Source organism: Amblyomma americanum, chromosome 4, assembly GCF_052857255.1.
Source record: "Amblyomma americanum isolate KBUSLIRL-KWMA chromosome 4, ASM5285725v1, whole genome shotgun sequence".
Lineage (NCBI taxonomy): Eukaryota > Metazoa > Arthropoda > Arachnida > Ixodida > Ixodidae > Amblyomma > Amblyomma americanum.
Window position 1 is genome coordinate 78,521,612 of NC_135500.1, and position 15,610 is coordinate 78,537,221.

The 15,610-nt window shown below is 43.6% G+C and overlaps 1 non-coding gene across 1 annotated transcript; it reads left to right on the forward strand.

The window, feature by feature from the left end:
- Nucleotides 1–12,139: 12,139 nt before the first annotated feature.
- Nucleotides 12,140–12,211, forward strand: TRNAG-GCC (transfer RNA glycine (anticodon GCC)). The gene has a single exon. It is a non-coding gene; the product is annotated as a tRNA-Gly (tRNA).
- The last annotated feature ends 3,399 nt before the right edge of the window (nt 12,212–15,610 follow it).

Genomic DNA, 15,610 nt, shown 5'->3' on the forward strand with positions numbered 1-15,610 from the left:
GTAAGGAAACGCATGGGAATGCCATGGTACATTTGCAATCATTCTGACAGCACGCTTCTGTGCAACTAAGTTCTTGTGTTTGTTATGTTTCGTTGTGATACCCCAGACACTTATACAGTAGGTAATGATTGGAAGTAAATATGCATTATATATAAGAATCTTTATCTTTGTTGGAAGTGTGTATCTATGTCGACACAGGGCACCATTGACTGGGTTCATTTTTTTGCGGATAGTTTTTATATGTTTGTCCCAACTCAGGGTTTCCGTGAGCACCACACCAAGGCATTTTATAGTGTCTACAATTTCAATTCTAGTGTCACCCAGCATGAGGTCAAAACTCATTGAGATAGGCTTGCTCTTTGGACGGAAGATAATGGCATTAGTTTTCTTAGCATTTACTCTTAAGCAATTCTTTCTCGACCATTAGCACAAATATTCTAAAAATTGGTTTCCATACAGTAATAGATTTCTTTCATTATCACCGGGCAAAAGCATTGTGAGATCATCGGCGTAAGCTAATAAAGTCACAGGTAAGGGCATGTAAAATATATCATTATTATAGATATTGAAGAGTTAGGGGCCTCCAGAAAAAATAGGTTTTAATGTTGACGATGTGCGGTCATTGACAACCATTTGCATGCGGTTTTCTAGGTAGGATTTCATTAAGGATAAACCTATTCCTCTGATTCCATAATGGAGTAGCTTATGCAGTAGTAGACGATGGTGGACTAAGTCAAACGCCTTTGTAAAATCAATATAAATTCCAAGAACGATTTTTCGGTCCTCAAAAGAATCTATGATCAGTTCCTTTTGTTTATTAAGCGCGATCTCTGTTGACCTCCCTTGCCTGAATCCGTATTGACAGTCAGAAAGCACGGAGTGTTTTCCTAAAAATTTGGTTATTCTGGTATAAATTTTTTCTAGGCCCTTGGATAGTACAGGAAGAACTGAAATGAGTCTATAATTGGACAGTTCTGTTTTCGCACCATCCTTATATATAGCCACAACCTTAGCGATTTTCATTTGGTCTGGAAAAGTTCCGGTGGAAAGAGCAAGATTGTAAATGCCTACCAGTACCGGTGCGAGTAAGTTAATCACATACTTAAAAGGCCTGATTTGAAAGCCGTCTTTGTCCTCTGCTTTACTAGTTTTTAGGTTTGTGAATACCGTTATTATTTCGTGCTCTGTTACAGGCTCAAAAAACATCGACTCAGGAACACTTGGCGTTTGATAATCATACCCTGTGGCACCAGTAAAAGGACTGCAAATGTCCTTTGTGAAATTAACAAAAAAACTGTTTAGTTCAATTGGAAGCTCTTCGCCCTTAATAAGTTTACCATCCCTTATGATACTATCAATTGCAGTCTTTGTATTAAAATTCAAAATTTTATTAAGATGATCCCACGGTTTAAAAGTTTCGCTGGGCGATCTAGAAAACGTTTTAGTAAAGTATGCAAGCTTTGCATTGCGTAGCTCCTTGTTGAGGCGGTTGCGGAATTTTTTATACTGTTTCAGTTTTGCGAGATCCCTAGACTTCAGAAATTGCCCGTACAGCCTCTGTTTTTGCTTAATTTTGCGCAGTAACTCTTCGGTGACCCATGGCTTTTTTGCTCTACGTTTACGGCTACATACTAGTGGGAAACACCTGTCGTAAACTGCCTTAAGTTTAGTTAACAGAGTATCATATGCTTTGTTAACTTCCTGGAGACATTCATTATCCTCCCATGTTATCTCACTTTTTTGCTCTACGTTTACGGCTACATACTAGTGGGAAACACCTGTCGTAAACTGCCTTAAGTTTAGTTAACAGAGTATCATATGCTTTGTTAACTTCCTGGAGACATTCATTATCCTCCCATGTTATCTCACTAACGCCCATATAAAAACGCTCAAGAGTGCTGTTGTCTATTCTTCTATAGTATGACGCAGTCCTTTCTGGTATCGGAGAAGAACAGTGGTCTGGAACGAAGGCAAACACAGGAAGGTGGTCGCTGACGTCGGACAGAATTGTTCCAGCATGCGTGCTTGTTTTACCGATGTTAGTGATGATGAGGTCAATTGACGTTGCAGTCGTACAGGTGATACGCGTTGGCACATCAATAAGATTGCAAAAACCGCAACTGTCCAGCATTGTGAGGAGCTCTTCTTGTGACGCAGAAACAGTTATCATATGAACATTAATATGACCACCGATAAATAACGTAATCTCATTAAATGACACATGGTCAAAAAGAATTTCTATGGTACGTAGCAATGTATCAAAATTTACATTGGGTGACGATACAGCACACTATACATGTATTTCCCGCTTTCTACTGTTAAAATCTCGTAGTCTGGTGTAGATTCTGTGAAACTGCTATTTACATCGACATTGGGGGATTTCAGAGCCTGTATTGAAACACCACCGCCCCTGCGACCACATCTGTTGAGAACAAATTGACTATAATCATTTAGGTTTAGATAATTGGAATCATCGTGGTACCACGTTTCCGTGAGCATGATCACATCAAAAGAAAAGTCAGGAGACTCAATTAATGACGCTATTTCTTCACATTTCTTATTTGCAGAACGACAATTCAAATGGAAAACTTTGATGCAACCCGGGTCAGTATTGCAGGCTAGCTCATTTAAGGCTAAGGAGGAAAGGAGATGATGAGAAGCCATCCGAAAGCAAACAAACTAAAATGTACTGATGGATTCTTAGCTCAACTGATTTTGGCTATATCATCCATAGTGTTGATCTTGAGCAACGTGCTGTTCTCGTACTGACGCGCATAGATCTGGCCATTGCGTACCCAGACAAACTGCCAACTCTTCTCCTTTTTCCTGCCAATCGCTTTGCCAAGTAGTCGCTTCCGCTCTGGGCACAAATGTTCATTGACGTAGACCAAGTCTTTAGTCTGAAACCCAATATCTTCGCAGGTCAACCTGGCCTTTCGAGCCTTTTCGAGAACGGCATCTCGTTTCTGCCTGCTTGTGAATTGCACGACAATGTTTTTATCAGTTTCACTCTTTGCAACGGATGTTCTGTGCAGCACGTCGATATCAGAAGCAGAGATGCTGTCGCCGAGCTTATCACCCAGTGTTACCATGAATGGTTGGAGTTTTTCGCTTGCTTGCACCGGTATGCCTTTGATTTCCAAGTTCGCGTTCCGCGAATACTGCTCACATTGTACCAACCGCTTATCATGCATTTTTACTTGAGCAGTAAGCGACTCACAGCATTGCTTCAATTTAGCATTTTCTTCTTTCAGTGTTGCGTGTTCGTCTAAGGTTTTCTGGATGTTCACCTTGATTACCTCATAGTTATCATTTATGAAGGTAAGGCTAGCCTTTATATCTCGAAGTTCAAAGTAATATGGGTAGGTCTGCAAATGGAATTTTCACAGCCATAAAACATTATGAGATTTCTCAGGTCCCAGGCCGGTAAAACATATTTGAGCAAGACAATGAGTAAAAAGGAATTACAGAGAGCAGATGCAACAAAAAAATTAGTTGTTGGCATCATAAATGAGCAGTGAGTGAAATACGAGAAATAATGTAAACCCTTCTTTGAATGAAAAATGAATACACACCTAATATCACACAGACCAATACAAAAGACGATTCATTGAGTGATATAAATGACAAAACTAGTACCATATACCAAGTAAATACCATTAGGGGGATTGTAAAAACTGATGGAGAGCGGATTTAAAGGCACAGATATTAGGTGATTGCTTAATGCTAACCGGTAATGAGTTCCATAATGTAGTGGTAGTGAAACGAACTGTTTGCTTTCCATAATTAGTGTTAGGTTTAGGGAGTAAAAAGTTAATGTTATTAGCAAAACGCGTGTCTTTGCGACGCGGATTTTGATCACTGCTAGTTAACGAAAAAGGAAGTAGATTTCTAAGATATTTGTACATAAGGGTACATAATTTGAAGTCGATTACTTTGGGCACTGATAAAATATTGTATGATAGCAGCAGACGAGGGGCATTTGCAGAACTGTGACTATAAGTGATAATTCTAATTGCTTGATTTTGAATAGTTTGCAGAGAAGATAAATGCGAATGATACGTGTTTCCCCAAGATGAAATGCAATACTGAATATAGGAGTAAATGAACGAGTAATAGAGGGAAATGAGAATGGGAACATAGAAATACGGGCGAACTTTAATTATTACCCTAATACCATACGCTATATTTCGGGAAATAGATGAGATGTGGGTCTGAAATTTAAGACGTTTGTCCAGTACTACGCCTAAAAGGGATATGTGATCAGCTAAAAGGATTGAGTTTGAGCTTCTGCTAACAGACGAGATTTCGCAAACAATTTTTTGAGGTGACCTAAAAACTATAAAGCTGGATTTGGATGCATTAATGAACAGCAAATTATTTCTGCACCAATCGAATACATTATGTGCATCAATCTTAAGTTTATCGACCACTTTATTTATATGTGAATCTGAGGTTAAGATTGTTGTGTCGTCAGCATAAAGAAAACAGTTGGAATTATAAAGACACCTAGGGAATAAAAATAGAAGAGCGCCAAGAAGGGAACCTTGCGGAACTCCAACGTTAGTAGTCTTGAATTTTAAGTTTGTTCCCGAGATGAACACGGCTTGTTTTCTATTGAATAAATAGCTTCTGATTAGCGAAAGGCAGGCCCAGTTATGCCGACAGCGTCAAGCTTATTGAATAAAATAGCATGGTTGAGGGAATCAAAAGCTTTGGAAAGGTCAATAAATAATGCACCAGCAAAGTAACCTGCATCGATGTAGGATTTAATTTTATCGTTGACAGCGATCACAGCTAATTCGGTGGAAAATCCCATTCTGAAACCGAAATGGTCAGGTGATAGAATGTCAAATTTTGTTATGTAATTGTTTATTCGGATACCAATGGCTTTTTCAATAATTTTACTGAAAAACGATCAATAGCGATTGGGCGGTAATTAGAAATTACTTGTTTATCTCCCTGTTTGAAGACTGGAATTAGCTTTGCCTTTGCCTGCGCAACTTAGCTTTGCCTGCGCTGCTACGGCACGGGCCACGTGCGGCGTGAATGTAAAGTTCCCCGCTGTACGAAATGTCGGCGGTACGGTCACACGGATACCGACTGTGTCCGCACTTATGCAGTAGCTACGGGAGCTGTGTCGAAAGACGACTCTGCGGAACTCCTGATGGACGTAGCCGAGGCCGAGGAATCTGCAAAAGGCATATGGGAGCCCGAAAAGCACGCAGGCGCGACTGACCTTCGGGACCCTCCAGCAGCGATGGTGGGCGGAAGCCTGAAGGGGCAGAACCTTCGACAAATGGGATGGAGGCGTCGAGAAATGCAATAAGCGCGCCAGCGCTCCAAGAAACCGACCCAGCGACTCCGAACGAGAACCATGACAAGAGCGGCGCCCGTACTACCAGTGGTCCTGCCCCAGCGAAGCGACCACATGCCCAGACCGGAGCCGATGGAGACAAGGCGGCAGCCCCCAGTGTCGAGGAGCGGCCGGCAAAAACGACCCAAGGACGGCGGCCATCCATCCGACCACGACCTAATGTGTCTACGGAGAGGAGAGTTCTCGACAAACCGCCCCCGCAGTCAGGCCTGGAACCAGAACCGGATGGCTCCGGTGGCGAAGAAGTCGTATAGCCACGCGCTAGACGGGAAGGGTAAAGACCATGTTCTCGGCCTCTTTCTTCTGTATGAAAATGGCTCCTGCGTCCCCCATAAAAGTCACTACACTTAACGTCAGGGGACTGACAAGCAACAAGAAGCAGAGCCAGGTACACCGCATTTTAACTGAGCATGACATTGACGTCCTGGCAGTGCAGGAAACGAAAATTGACGGGGAAGATGAGACCGGGAACATGGTGTGACGTTTCACGTCTAGGTTTTTTGCAGTTGTGTCCCACGCTACAGGCACGTCTGCGGGCTGTGTTATTTTTGTTAAGAATTTACCGGGACTTCAGGTTTAGGGATATATGACGCGTCCATCGGGTAGGTGTGTTTTGGTTGACTTCGTGTACAACAAAACATATTGGCGCAACATTTGTGTGTACGCGCCAAATGCGGTGGATGAAAGGACAGTTTTTTTTTCAAAACCTACAAAAGTACTTAATTTGTGAGAAATCCCTGAACATCATGGGTGAGTTCATTTGCGTTCTGAGAGGTTGTGATGAAACCACTGCACGGGCGTTTAGGGACAGAAGCACTGAGGCACTCTCAGAGGTTATAGTGACGTGCAACCTCGATGATGTGGCGGAATGTTTAGAAGGCGAGCGCTGTGTGAGGTTCACATATTTTCAGCGGTCAAGCCATGCACGGCTAGGACGCATTTATGTGTCGCCGGATGTTATTTCAAAATGCAGTACCTACAGTGTAGCACCGGTACCATTTTCTGATCATTGTTTAGTGGAGTGTGGGATACGGACAAAGAAAAGAGGAAATCAGTTTTCTTGGGAGATGTGGAAATTAAATAATACGATCATTACAGGCGGCATCTTTAGCAGGAAAGTGAATGAAGAAATCGGATTAGAGACCAGCGGGGAACTGAAAGTATGGCACCAGTGGGAACTTTGCAAACAGCAAATAAAGATAGCAGCGATCGAAAGGTCAAGCTGTATACCACAAGAGGAGAAGCGTGAAAAAGAAAATTTAAGATCGTTACTGGCTAGACTTCTCGAAAAAGAAAGCGAAGAGCCTGGAAAGTGGATGGACGACATTAGAAAAATAAAACACAAGATTGAACTCTTAGAAGAATAACGCTATCGTGGCGCGCTTGTGCGGGCTAGTGCGCAAGATGTAGCAGCTGGGGAGACATCGTCAAAACGAGCGCTAGGAATGGAAAAAACGCATGCTCAGCGAAACCACATTGAAAAAAGATTGATTTGGGTGGGGCGTTATCGGGAGAATGCGGTCATATCCAGCATGCATTCCTTGAATATTATCAGGTGTTGTTTGCGAAGCAAGAAGTGGATGTGAGCGCGTTCAAGGAAAAGTTTCTTGGCGCTTTACCGCGATTAGACGACGAACAGAAAGAAAGGTTGGAGCTGTCGATAACTGCGTCAGAGGTCGAGCATGCGATAGAAAATTTGAACTTTGGAAAATCACCTGGACCTGATGGATTAAGTGCGGCTTTTTAAAAAGCATATCAAAACGAAATAGCACCAGTACTGACAGCAGTGTACAATGAAGCCTACAAAGTAAATGAATTGCCTCCATCTTACGATAAATCCCACAAAGTGTTAATTCCTAAATATGATGAAGCAGAAAAGTTACAACAGGTCACAGCATATTAGCCTATCGCACTCACAAACGTAGATTATAAAGTTTTCATGAAGATTTTAGCCCGTAGACGACAGTCAGTCATTCAAGATATAGTCGGTCCTCACCAGACGTGTGGGATCAAAGGACGCTCCATTGTTACCCATATTCATAGAGTGAGGTGTGTGCTTGAATGTTGTGATCAAACAAATAGCGGTATAGCCATATTTCAGCTAGATCTTGAGAAAGCATTTGATTGTGTGTCACACGAAATCCTGCTCTGCATACTCGACCATGTAAATGCAGGGTCCATTATTCGTGAGGGAGTGGCCTCTGCGTACCGGAGCAGCACGACAAGATTAATTGTAAATAAGAGTTTGGGGGCCACCATCGTCCTGCAGCGTTCGGTGCGCCAGGGTTGTCCCCTTAGCCCCCTTCTATTCTGCATTTACATCGAAGCGTTGTGTTTGAATATCATGCAAAATGAAAAAAATTCGTGGCTTCCATCGTCAGGCGGCAGAAGTTTAGCTGCAGGCCTATGCGGATGATGTGGCAGTGTTCACAGTGAATCGGGACGGTGTAACCGAGGCCGTGGCATGTGTAAAAGAATTCACCAAAGTCACAGGCAGTAAAGTGATTTGGTCAAAGTCCCTGGGGCTTTGGCACGGAGAATGGCCAACGAAACCCTACCATTTTGCTAACATGTCCTGGGTGACGACCCCAGTAAAGTAATTGGGCGTCCCACTAGACGGTTATCGCGATAGCGAACCGTACTGGAGAGAACAGACGCAAGCCACGCGTGAAAAGGTGGAGAGGTGGAAAGGGCAACATCTGTCAATTTTCGGAAGGGCCACAGTGTGTATTCTGTTTTTTGTGTCTAGGTTGTGGTACATGATGCAAGTGTTGCTTTGTGCAAGGATGAACATACAGAGACTGCACCGGATCTTTGCCGTTTTTGTGTGGGCTGCGGGCTGGGAACTATGCAGCCGGACGAATTTGTTTATGCGGGTCAAGGACGGTGGCCTGAGTCTGGGGCACTTATTTATACGGCAGATCGTAAGCAGATTTGTTTTTTGTGCGTGATGTAAGTGATTGGTTTTTGCGCACTGTGTGCCAATTAAGGCTTGGAAATGCAATGCCGGATTTTGTTGTCTCAACCGAAAGATTATCGGGACGTATTTTTGGTTACTTTAGAGAGGTTTTCGAGAGTGTTCGATTCCTATCTGTTCGGTTTTCGTATGAGTATTTGTCTTCTGTTAGCAGGAAGAAGTTGTATAAGGATTTGCGCGATGTAGTTCTTCCACAACCTATGTACAGGGCCATATACAGTGGAGGCCTGGGACGCGACGTACAGAAGCGTGTGAAGGCGATGCTGGTGCCGCCAAGTGCAAAAACATTCTCCTTTTAGTTACATACCGGAACACTACCAATAAAAAAATTTTTGGAGGGGAAGCATTTATTTCTACCTTGGGGATCACATTGTTTAATCTGTAAACAACCGGAGACAACAGAGCACGTTTTTTGCATTGTTGGGAGGGGGTATACTTCTGGGACATCTTGCAGAGGACTTTAAAAAAGGAATTTCCGCTACACTTTCATGAAATACGGTACTTGCCGGCAGAGAGTGAGGATGGGACACCATTCGACCTTATTATGCTAATGGGCCTCCGCTGTATTTGGCGCTCCAGAATGGCAGGATATCATTGCGATCCTGATGCACGTCCAGCACGGATCTATTTTCAGGAGTATATGCATAAGTAAAATGAAATTCAGAAACTCGCTCCTGAAGCTCCTAAGTGGCTCGAAAGAGTAGAGCCTTTGGTGGAGAGTTTTGGGTTAGAGAGTTTTGGGTTAGAGAGTTTTGGGTTAGAGAGTTTTGGGTTAGAGAGTTTTGGGTTAGAGAGTTTTGTGTTAGAGAGTTTTGGGTTAGAGAGTTTTGGGTTAGAGAGTTTTGGGTTAGAGAGTTTTGGGTTAGAGAGTTTTGGGTTAGAGAGTTTTGGGTTAGAGAGTTTTGAGTTTTAATATGACGAAGCCACAACCCACCAGGCGGATGGTGCTAAATATTGTTTATTGTGCCGTGTAAGTGTATCTGTGTACTGTGGTTCTTGCCGATGTTAGGCCATAAAGAAAAAAAGTGTCGGTGGTTCAGTGGTAGAATACTCGCCTGCCACGCGGGTGGCCCGGGTTCGATTTCCGGCGACGCAGTTACTTTTCTTGAAGCAGTGCAACCTTTTTATATTTTTCCGCAATTTTCGTGGCCTGCGTCCTAACAGTGCGGTTTTGATCTTGTATTTTTCTTCGTATTCTTTATTTGACGCCGCTTCAACGAAAACCCATAAATATGTCTGGAAAGCGTAGTCCGAGAGCTGCACACGTCTGCCTCGTTTACTCTTAAGATCGAGCACGGCAACAAGAAGGGCACGTCTTTCAGCCTACTTTACATATTTGACGTAGCCATTACTCTCAATGTTTCCTATAGTGTTGGCTGGCAGCACTATGTCTCGTTGCGCTTTTTTCCTGCCAGCTGATTGGTTCGTTGGTTGTTGATCTCTGTTTAATGGCGCATAAGCAGCTCTAAGGTGTCTAAAAAATTTCACTTCCGTTTACTGACAAAGTTTTTAAAGTGTTACAGATTAGTGAGGACATTTTCTTGTTTTGTAAACTTAACAACTCATTCTAGGTTTGTTGCTGCATTCTCCAATAAAGTACGTTGGGGTTGAAGGAAATGCCTTTGTCATAAAGTATTTGAAATACATTTTTCGCAGCATTCCGAGTTTTCTGTTCAAAATACAGCAAGGTTTACTGAGGTCGCTTCACCGCAAAGATCGCGAAGGCAGTTTCCTTGTTTCATGAGCATGAACTTACGTGTAAGATTAGTATGTCGAATGGCAAAACGCATAAGATGACATCAGTAAAGCGTTCTTTGCGGAAACGACTTTGAGTCGCGGAGGATCGACTTTGCCAGGTGAATGCCAGGCGAAAAAGAAAAGCACGACGTTGTATATTTCGGCACAGAGAAAGACAGAACACACGGGCGCCGAGCGGCATATGGATTTACCTTCAGAGGCTCCCAGTACACGAAGCTGCTGCAGATGATCAAAGAGGTGAAAAACAAAACAGCATCTGAGAGTTCAAATGAAATGAAAGAAACATTTCTTTTGTTTATTTGGCAGCGCCTTAATTGAGGCACACTGGAACTGACATAAAATTAAAAATAACAGGAAAAAAATGGGACGTCCCACCACTGTCCCTATGTTATGGACCATAAAGGGTTTGTAAGCTCTGTTGTTTCCTTTCTGGTGGTGTTTTCTTCTGCTTTACAATCACTTATCTTTAAAGCTGTTGCCCTATTAATCTCCCACTCATTCACACCACATACACGAAAGAAATAAGAAGTCATCTCCTATGCTCCTTGGTTTCGGCGAATGTTGGCTTCCGTCATCCGTGTTATAATGAAACCCTCTTTTCTTCTCTCTTAACTACACCTTAGGTGACATTAGGCATACTGTTCAAGAACGAATAAATTCCGCTTGAGGAGATAGGAATCGATCTTCTTTACCAGCAATAATAATAAATCGTTTTTGCTAGTTGAAAGAACGTTTAGAACATCTAAATTCAACGAAGATGGCGCGCCTTCCCGTCCGAGGATGGATCAGTTGATCGGTGCTGTTGCTTCGCGGCCAATGAGGCTATCCTCCGGACTTGGTACCATTATCTCTCACGTCGCGCAGCCGCACTGCGCCATACTTTGCTCTGTTCGTGTCACGTATAGGTTTACGATGCATTCATGTCGTGGAGTGTCACATCACGTTGTGTGTCTGTCTGCATAGGAGTGTCACTGGTTTACAGAGACGCGTGCCTCTGCATCGGGCTCTCCCTATTGGGGCTAACCTGCACAACGAGGGAACTGCGCAAGAACCATCGCTACGTACAGAGTGCTCTTAGAAAATTCTGTCACCGGCGTCAGTGGTTCTTAATTTTTCGCTGTAAAACGTCCTAGAAGAATGTAGCGTCAATGCACAGACTAAAACAACGGTCAATTGTCGCTCGTGTATTGCACAGGCAGCAATTCACCATACATAGCGCTAGGATCTGCTTAACGTGAAGCCACGCCTTCACAGTCAGCGTTGATGTGCGCAGTTTAAAGAAGAATGTTTTTGCGGCAGAAGATATGCACATTCGCCTAACACGTTTTAAAACACTGGTGTCAAGGAATCCCAGAAAAGGTTGCCGATACAACGGTATAGGGAACAAATACTCTAAGTGCCTGAGTCATCTACCTTCTGGAGGGGCTATACAGGTAGTCTAAAGAAAAGCGCACAGTGAGGAAATTGAAGGTGTCAGCAACTTCCTTAAGGAACCCCCATAAAGGCTCCTCAGGAGTGGGTCCAGTCGGAGCGAATAGCAAAGGCAAATGAGCACTGAGACGCCTAATAAGCACAGCTACTAAAAAGGGCGGTTTGACGATTCGGAAAAGAAAAAAAAAGACGCGAAACAAGCTCATGCACGAATAAGTGAACAAGGCTTTGACATCACACCCTACAGAATCCGTTTTTTGCCTGTCGAGAAAAAGTGTTGTGCCATATGATCTATTTATGTTGCTGGGACTATTTAGTCTATGGAAGAGCCGCATGATGGACCACCACGCCGAATCACTTCGGTCGTCGGAATCTTTCTTTCGTGAACAATGCGCTTTGGTGCGTGTAGTATATGCTGCCCTGTAAGTGTCGCCTCGCTGGCTCCCCTATCTGGATGCATGTGTGTGCCTCCCAGACATTTGATGCTTTGGAAGGAGGGGTTATGCCGGGGTAAGGTGGCCTGGTGTTTGGAGGTGTAAGCGGGCTAAGAGTTTTCTTTTCCGCACTATTTACATGCAATTAAGAAAAAAAAAATTGGCGTCGGTGGTTCAGTGGTTGAATACCTGCCTGCCACGCGGGTGGCCCGGGTTCGATTCCCGGCCGACCCAGTCGCCATTTCTTTGCTCGCCTAGTGAGAACTGAAACGTCGGCACCTAATTAGGCAAGGGTTCAACTTCCGCGCGACGTTCCTCAGCTGTGGCATTGTGTTTGTTTCAATGGCCGGGTGCACGGGGCCATAGGTTCGTCTGTTCGCTGTACCTGTTGATGTAATATCTCTTGTTTAATACCTTGAAGCGAGACGTGGTATTAAGGGTGGAGCGATGGAGCACTTCACATTAATTTAGATCTGCTGGGGCTCTTTTACGTCCAGGTAAGACTGAAACGTTGCAACAAAGGTACTTTTTTGTGGTCGTCGAACGCTAATAGAGTGTTATAAATTAAAAGTCAGACTACATTTCCTAACCTTATTCGGATATTGAAACAACCTAAATACAACATTATTACTGGGCAAGAGAATACACGCGCCAATTGCGGAATGGGAGAAATTACCAAAAACAGTCAAGGCCCTACGAGGAAGGCGACACTGGATATCTACACTACAGCACTAGCAATACACGTAGCTCACTTTCTTAAAAAATAGGATAGTCTTGCTTATATGGCCATTATTGAAGGCTATGCCATAGGCGATATAAGTTAATGGTCAATAAGCAAGATTTTTAACAAAACAACTATGATGTGCATGCAGTCTATGACCGTCATCACCTAACGGATTTAGTTGCAAAGTACTACTAGTTCAAGAACAGCATTACTATAAGAGAAATTGAAAAGTTCTGGTAGTCAGTGTTTAAAATATATTTGTAATGTTGTTTTATAGTTACGACTTAACTTTACAACAACATTTGGAACATAGTATTAGAATAGCGTTTAGTTTGAATGGTCAATGAGTGTTTATAATAAACACGAAACGTTATTTGATAAATATTAATATTAAATAGGTTTGGAAATCAAGGTTAGCAAAATGTTTACTTTGAACGGTAAAACAATGTTCCTGACATAAAAATACAACTAGGGGTTGGACTTTCCGGTTTATATAGTTTTTTCAATCCCGCCGACTTTTTTGTGTGTTTATATTGCGATGAAAGTTTCGTTTTTTAATTGGTTGCGATTGCTTTCGACGAGAGATGTACTGTCTTTTTTTGGTGACTTAATGCGGCAATCCTGTGCAAGAAAAAGTCACTTAGGGTGTTTTTCGGTGTTTTTGTCAATTTGTTTAGGAGTAATCAACGTGCAAATGTGATTACTAGGAGCTAAGCTTGTAGAAGGAATTGCTATCGTTTTTATGAAAGTCATCATTATCATCAGCCTGGCTCCGCCCACAGCAGGGCAAAGTCCTCTGCTATATCTCTCCAACTAACCCTCTGCTTTGCCAACGGCAGTCACCCGATACCCGCAATCTAACTTTCTGCCGCGCCTGATACGCTTGCCTTCTCTTCGAATCTACCCCGTTGACCATAAGGATCATAGGCTGTATTACCTTCGCATTAAATGTCCTGTCTAAGTTAATTTATTCTTCTTTATTGCAACTATAATGTCACTGACACGGGTTTGTTCCCTGGCCAATTCTGCCCTCTACCTGTCTCTTAGCGTTGTACCTATGATTTTCCCTTCCGTATACTATGTCTTGTTGTCCATAACTTAAGTGGAAGCATTTTAGTTATCCCCAACGTTTAGGCCTCGTACGGGTAAGATACGGGTAGCTTGGTTTATTGGTTCATGGGGGTTTAACGTCCCAAAGCGACTCAGGGGGACGCCGTAGGAAAGAGCTCCGGAAATTTCGACTACCTGGGGTTCTTTGAAGTGCACTGACATCGCACAGTACACAGAACTCTAGAATTTTGCCTCCATCGAAATTCGACTGGCGCGGCCGGGACCGAACACGCTGCGGTTAAGATACGGGTAAGACATAGTTGTAAGATATATCGGTAAGATACGGTAACATATAGCCGTTTATACTTTTCTCTTCAAGGATATTGAGAAAAGTATATAACAGCTGTAGCTCATCGTCAATAAACCCTCTCTCTGTCTAGGTGGGATGAAAAATTTCTGTAGCTCACATATAAAAAAAAACAGTGTTTTGAAAAGCAGTCTATTTCCCAACAGAATGTGTCCCTACACTAATGCACTATACTCATTTGCCTGAGAAAAAAAAAGCTTGCAAAAAAACCTTTTTTCCTGTTCAAAAACCTACCACGGCTTGAATTGTGCTCGAATCATCGAAAATTGTTTTCTTGAGGCAATTATTCGGGTTTGAAAATAAAAATTGACTAGTGGCCAGATCGGGACTGCAATTTTGGTGGCCGGGCTCTTGGAAAGCACACTTTCACGGGGGGGATCTTGGGGTTCTGATGGCGATTTACTAACACCACTGAGTTGATCTCCATCCAGTTGAGCATTCACCACTTCGAGCTGTTGATAAGTTCTTTCACGCTCTACTATCTGCTAGCCGTCCTGGTGAGCCCACTCGGTAGAGAGACTTCCCCGGACTGGCAGGATTGTCCCGGATTCGAACCACTGACCAGGAAGAATCTTTCTTCAACTACGAAGTTTCTGTGAAGGCTGTGTAGGTTTCCTTTGTAGCCGCTTGGCTGCGCTTGGCTAGATCCTGAAGAGTAGTTACTCCCATATAACAGGAAGAGCTTACCTAGAAAGCACGACTGATCGCCATCGCCTCTAGGGTTCTGGACTAAGGACACCAGCCGGGGCATCGAAGGTACCGCTCCTCTGCATTTGGTAATCAAGTTGTTTCCTCTCCTCCTCCTAAGAACCCTGGCATGAAACGCCAGCCATGCAAAAAAAGTTAACTAGCAGCGCCCGTCATGCCACTATGAACGCTTATAGCTGCCACCTATGAACACGGCCCATATATCCTTACACGCCGGACGAGCTGCGTTCCCCAATAGGTGCTGAACTATTGGACTTTAAGTGGCGCTTCCAAAGCCACTGCTGCTGCATCTTTGTTGCTCGATTCACTCTAGTGCCACGCGCCTTGCCGCCCCCACGTGACAGCGCAGCTGACCACAAGCACGTGCGTGTTATCAACGGACCGCGGCGCTGCACAGGGCACGCAGGTTCTGCGTCCGTTGATACAGCTGGATCACGTACGTGATCAGGAGAAATGGGCGCGTAGGCATTATCATCAGGTTAAACGAATCTCACGCTTCGCGGTGTCGCCTTGTGTGCGTTTATGTATGGTGCTGTTGTTATAAGGCTACTTGCCGCTGTCTACCTGATGTGCGGCGTAGATAGCGCAGAAAATTTAATTTATAAATTGAACTGTGAGTAACCAGCGCTCTTCACAGTAGAGGGCTCTTAGACAACAAAAGCGCCTCCCTCGTGGGCTAGACTGCGTCGTTGCTTTCACAAGATGCACATACGCAGCGCAGGTATGGCGAACTGCGTGCAGCGAGCTTAAATATGGCTGCACTTCAGTTTTTCCACTAAAGGCT